Genomic DNA, 6,000 nt, shown 5'->3' with positions numbered 1-6,000 from the left:
TCGGTTGTGTGTAGGAGAAGGCAGCCAATCAATTCAATGTTTCTCTCTCTCTCTCTATCCTCCTTTCCTTCCTCTCTCTCTAAAAGCAATGGAAAAAATGTCCTTGGGTAAGGAAAAAATACAATTGCTGGATCATGTGGTAGGAGTGTGTTTAGTTTTATAATAAACACCCAAACTGTCTTACAAAGTGGCTGCACGATTTTGCATTCCTACCAGCAATGAATGAGAGCTCCTGTCACCCCACATCCTCACCAGCATTTGGTGTTGTCGGTGATCCAAGTTTGGCAAGTGGGAAGTGGTAACTCATTGCTGTTTTAATTTGCATTTCTCTAATGACATATGATGTAGAGCATCTTCATATGCTTATTTGCCTTCTGTATATAGTAAACAGAAATATATAGTGAACACTGTCTCCAGATATGGATGCAACATTGTATAGATCCCATCATTTGGGAAATGATTTTTTAAAGTCATTGGTATCCATTTGGCACCTAATTTCACAAAGAGATTTATTTACAACATTAAATCAATTTCTTACTGCATGGTTATATTTTTAACTAGTAAAATATTTATTGAACACTTTAAGAACATAACACCAAGTGTTTTATGACCTCTTAAAGTATGGCTTCCCTCAAAAAAAATCACTTTCAAATGGGAATGTCAATTCCCAAGTGGGTCTAATAAAGAGTGGTCCATTGCAAATATCAGAGGAAATAAATAAGAGATCATTGCACTGGAAAAGACTGCCAAAGGTGGACTGATTAAACACAAATGTGTGTGAAGAGCAATGCTATTGGTCAGGGAGGTAGGAGTGAGAAGTAGAGAGGAATCTGAGGCCAAATTTGTTTGTTTATCTTGTATGAAAAATATTCTGTTGTCTAGACAATGGTTGTCAACAGTGGGCAATTTGGGCCTCCACCAGACATTTGACAATGTCTGTAGGCATTTCTGGCGTCACAGCTGAATTGCAGTGGGGGGGTTGCCACTGGCATCTAGTGAGTAGAGGCCAGAGATGCTACTAAATATCATACAATGCACAGCATAGCTCCCCCACAACAAGGAATTTTCTCATCCAAAACAGTCAATGTTGCCAAGGTTGAGAAACCTTAATCTACAGGAACCAGTCCGGCTGACCCCCACCTCACATCTGACTTTATTTTGAATTGGCTATTACAAGCATGGGTCAAACAACAAAACACTAAAAAGCATCCCTCCCTATGTCTCTATTAAGGCTCACAATTAAATTAGAACTCTCCATACACCCACTTTTTCAAAGGCTTTGTGATGGAAAAATTGCAAGATTAGTGTTCATTTAAATTACATAAATTAATTCAATTACCCTGAAGAAATCTGGGACCAGATCGCCAGATTGCTGAGCAACTGATGCTAATTGGGTAATTCAACTTACTAAAGAGGTAATGTCACAAATGTTTAAAAGCTATTTTATTGTAGCTAGCACCAAACCATCCAAGGAAGTCTGTCCTGCTGTGCATCAGTTTGGATCCAATTTTACTTCTTGTTCTCCTCCCAAATGAATGTGCTCTATTTCCTTAAATAAATAAGGCCCTGTCACACCAACACAAGATGAAAGATGTGGCAATGAACTTCCATCCTTTTACAAATAATCAAAATACAAGAGAACTGATTTTTTAAAAAAGCTCCAAAATTAATTTAAGGAGGGTTAGAGTAATTCTTTTTCAAAGTATATTTTATTGATTATGTTATTACAAATGTTCCATTTTTCCCCTTTATCCCTTCCACCATGCACACCCCTCCCTCCAGCATTTCTCCCTCCCTTAGTTCATGTCCTTGGATCATACACATAAGTTCTTTGGTTTCTCTATTTTTCATACTATCCTTAACTCCCCCTGTCTATTTTTCAACCTGCCAGTTGTGCTTCTTATTGCTCATACCTCTTTGTGCCCTCTCTCCCTTCTACCTCCCCAGTGATAACTCTCCATATGATCTCCATTTCTGTGATTCTGTTCATGTTCTAGTTGTTTGCTTCATTTGTTTCTGTTTTTGTTTTTTAGGTTAGGCTGTTGTTAGTTGTAAGTTTGTTGTCATTTTGCTGTTCATATTTTTTATTTTCTCTTTCTTAGATAAGTCTCTTAAACATTTCATAATATAAGGGCTTGTGATGATGAACTCCTTTAACTTGACCTGATCTGGGAAGCACTTTATCTCCCCTTCTATTCCAGATGATAGCTTTGCTGGATAGAGTAATCTTGGATGTAGGTCCTTGCCTGTCATGACTTCAAATACTTCTTTCCAGCCCCTTCTTGCCTGCAAGATTTCTTTTGAGAAATCAGCTGATAGTCTTATGGGAACTTCTTTGTAGGTACCTGTCTCCTGTTCTCTTGCTGCTTTAAGATTCTCTCCTTATCTTTCATCTTGGGTATTTTAATTATGATGTGTCTTGGTGTGTTCCTACTTAGGCCCAATATCTTTGGGACTCTCTAAGCTTCCTTAACTTCCTTAAAGTCTATTTCCTTCACCAGATTAAGGAAGTTCTCATTCATTATGTTTTCAAATAACTTTCAATTTTTTTGCTCTTGTTCTTCTCCTTCTGGCACCCCTGTGATTTGGATTTTGGAATGTTTAAAGTTGTTTCTGAGGTCTCTGAAACTCCCCTCGTTTTTCCGAATTCTTGTTTCTTCACTCTGTTCTGGTTGAATGTTCATTTCTTCCCTGTGGTCCAAACTATTGATCTGAGTCCTGGTTTCCTTCCCTTCACCGTTGGTTCCTTGTACATTTTCTTTAATTTCACTTGTCATAGCCTTCACTTTTTTCTCTATTTTGTGACCATTCTCAACTATTTCTCTGAGCATCCTGGTTATTAGTGTTTTGAACTCTTCATATGATAGGTTGGCTATCTCTTCATTGTTTAGCTGTATTTTTTGCTGCAGCTTTGATCTGTTCTTTCATGTGGGCCATATTTTTTTGTCTTGGCGTGTCACCATTACATAGTAAGGGTCAGAGATTAGGTATTTTTCAGAGTGGAGCAACTCAGGTTGTTGCCTTGCAGTGCTGTATGTGGGTGAGAGGGGTCTAAGAGGGAACAATGCTGCTTGCTCAGCTCTCAGCCCACTTTCAGTCACTTCCTCCTCTACCCACAAACAAATTGGGCTCTTCTGGTGCTGATTCCCAGTTTGTATACGGTGGATTTATATGCCCTCTAATACCCTGTGCATCTCTCCAATGAACTTTTCTGTGAGGCTGGGAGTTTCTCCTGCTGCCTCAACCCCCACAGGTGTTTTCAGTCAGAGGTTTTGAGGTTTTATTTCCCCACGCTGAAACCCGGGGTTGCACAGTCTGTCTCACTCCCCATTTGTTCCTACTGGTTTATCCACACCCAAATGTGGTACTGTCTGTTCCACTAGCTGCCTCCTCACTCAACCCAGTCCTTCAGCTGCCACCTTGCCAAAAGTCCTCTGCACCCCAGCTGCCGGTTTCTACCCCTCCTACTGGTTTGGATGAATGTTTCTTCTTTAACTCCTTGGTTGTTGGACTTCCATACAGTTTGATTTTCTGGCAGTTCTGGTTGTTTTTTGTTTTTAAATTTGTTGTTGTCCTTCTTTTGGTTGTGCAAGAAGGCAAAGTGTATCTACCTATGCCTCCACTTTGGCTGGAAGTCCTATTATTTGAAAATTTTCAGATAATACTAACTCCCTTTAACTTTATCTTATTTTTGTACATGAACATACTAGCACAAACAATATTTTCATATTTTATGATGTGTTTAATCTTGAGATGACCATTTTTGTACCCATGTTTTCTATATATTCTATAAATTTATTTTTAAATGTCATTTTACTCATGTTCATTCAATCCTCTATCTGCCTTGATTTCTTTTGTTATCTGAAGAATTTTTCAATGTAGACATTTTCAGCTTTAAAAAAATCCTAGTTACTTATTATTTATGCTCTACTTGTTACACTGAAAAAAGAAGACCCCATATTTTTATTTTATTTTGTAGATGAGCATCATATAACACAGTTGCAGACCCACTGCTACTTTAATGATTAACTGCTGAATGATTAACTGCTAAATGATAGATTTACTCACTTTCAGTGTATTTAGCAAAAGCAAGAACATACAGCTAATCTGATAGTAATAGGAATAAAAGTTAATATTGGCCTGAAGCTAAACTGCTCATAGTGCACATCTAGCCTGAATAATTGATAGTCAGAGGGGCTCATATGTGTCCCTAAAGAAGTCTTCTCATTGCTATCTGCGCAAGTCAGTTGAGCCCCATTCTTCAGAGAATCCTGCCCAGACTTTACCAGGGCCCTGTCTTAGTCACTTGTGTAGCAGTGACAGTGCCTCTCTCTGAGCTTCCACGGGTCCCTCTTCTTTTTGTAATGAACAGATCCTACAGCATAATGGTAAAGGATGCATCTGAATTTTAATCGCAGATCAAGTCTACCAGCTATGACCTTGGGCAAGGAGTTGAACCCCTGGGGCCATCTTTCGGGAAAACCTACCTTGAGGGATTGCTGTACAGGTCAGAGAATAATACCTGGCACATTGCAGAATTTCCGAAAAAAAACCTCTGGCACTCAAAAAAAGGGATAGAAAACATGCTACAGTGTGTCACTAGTTTGGGGGCCAGATCTCACTCTGGTCTCTCAGCCTAGTGTTGGGATATTGGTACCAGTTGCAAAGTAACTCTTCACTTTACTCTCAGCTCCTTTCCCTGTTACCTTACCCATCATTTCTAGTCCACAATTAATATTGAAAGGCTTTGCTTTACTAAAACAATGCTCCCAAAAGCTTTTCCACATCTTCTCCAGCTTATTTCATTTTCTTTTTATCTGAACACCTGAAACACATTTAGGCAGAGTAGGATTTATCTGTTATATATATTTTATTTCTTATGTAGCTACTTTGTTCTAGGAATACATGAAAATACAGAAGAGGAAAAGAAAATACTTGAAGGAAACCATAGTATTTATCAGTGCAGACCTATGCTATGAGCACACATCTACACTCCCTCACACACACACACACACACACACACACACACACACACACATCTTGTACACACACATACACAGAGAGAACATTTTATGCTAGGATATATATAATATGTATGCACATATATTTATATAACATATTGTGGGGGCAACTTTGCCTGCAAAGTCCCCTCATCTGCTATGGATGAATGTGAAACTACCAAGACATGACCTGCTTGGGCAGGAGAGGTGGCCAATCTCTCAGAGGAGAAAGGCCAGGAACCCCTTCCTCAATGGCTTTTATTGGCTTATAATACACAGGAATACAGATGGTAAGGATCAAACAGTAGATAACATTTCAAAGAAATCTGAGGGTTTAGTCTGAGTCAGTTTCTGTCAGGTAAGGGGGTTGCAGAAACTTTGGGAGACATGTTCATTTCCTGCTCGGGCCCTTATCATATGAATGAAAGCACTCTTAGCAAAGCAGGCTTCACAGGACTTTTAGGAATTCTTTCCAATGCCCAATCACCCCGGATTCCACTCTAGCTGGCCAGAGGCAGTACCGTCTCCCCCACCACAGGTTTTCAGGTTTAAGTGGATTAGAGCCAGGAAATGCTTCTCCCAGAGGACATGGGGACTTGGGCTATGTCAGAATAGCTAAGGGGTGAGGGTCTATCACTCCCTCTTTGTTGCAGCCCCCCAAATTCTTCCACGATGGCCTCCCAAGTGATTGCGTCTGGCTTAGGTTGCTCCCCTCTGAGAGGTCGTACCTGTCTCTGACTAACTGTCCAAGCGTTGGGGGCTGGGGAGAAGCAGAAGTAGCATTTGCTACCAGAGACAAGCTTTGTCTCCTTAGTGGCTCGCATTTCGAAGGTTGCTTACTCAGCCTTAGCCATGGGGGGCAGTTACAACTCCTGAAACCAGGCAGAGCAGTTCCCAACAACATATAAATATTAAATATAAATGCATATTTCTGGGTAACCTGTTGATTATTAGCAGTATTTAACAGAATTTCTCCATTACCATAAAAACATCTACATCA

Source organism: Artibeus jamaicensis, unplaced genomic scaffold, assembly GCF_021234435.1.
Source record: "Artibeus jamaicensis isolate MK-2021 breed Jamaican fruit bat unplaced genomic scaffold, CSHL_Jam_final contig_1157, whole genome shotgun sequence".
NCBI classification, from domain to species: Eukaryota; Metazoa; Chordata; class Mammalia; order Chiroptera; family Phyllostomidae; genus Artibeus; species Artibeus jamaicensis.
Note: the sequence above shows the minus strand (reverse complement) of the source record.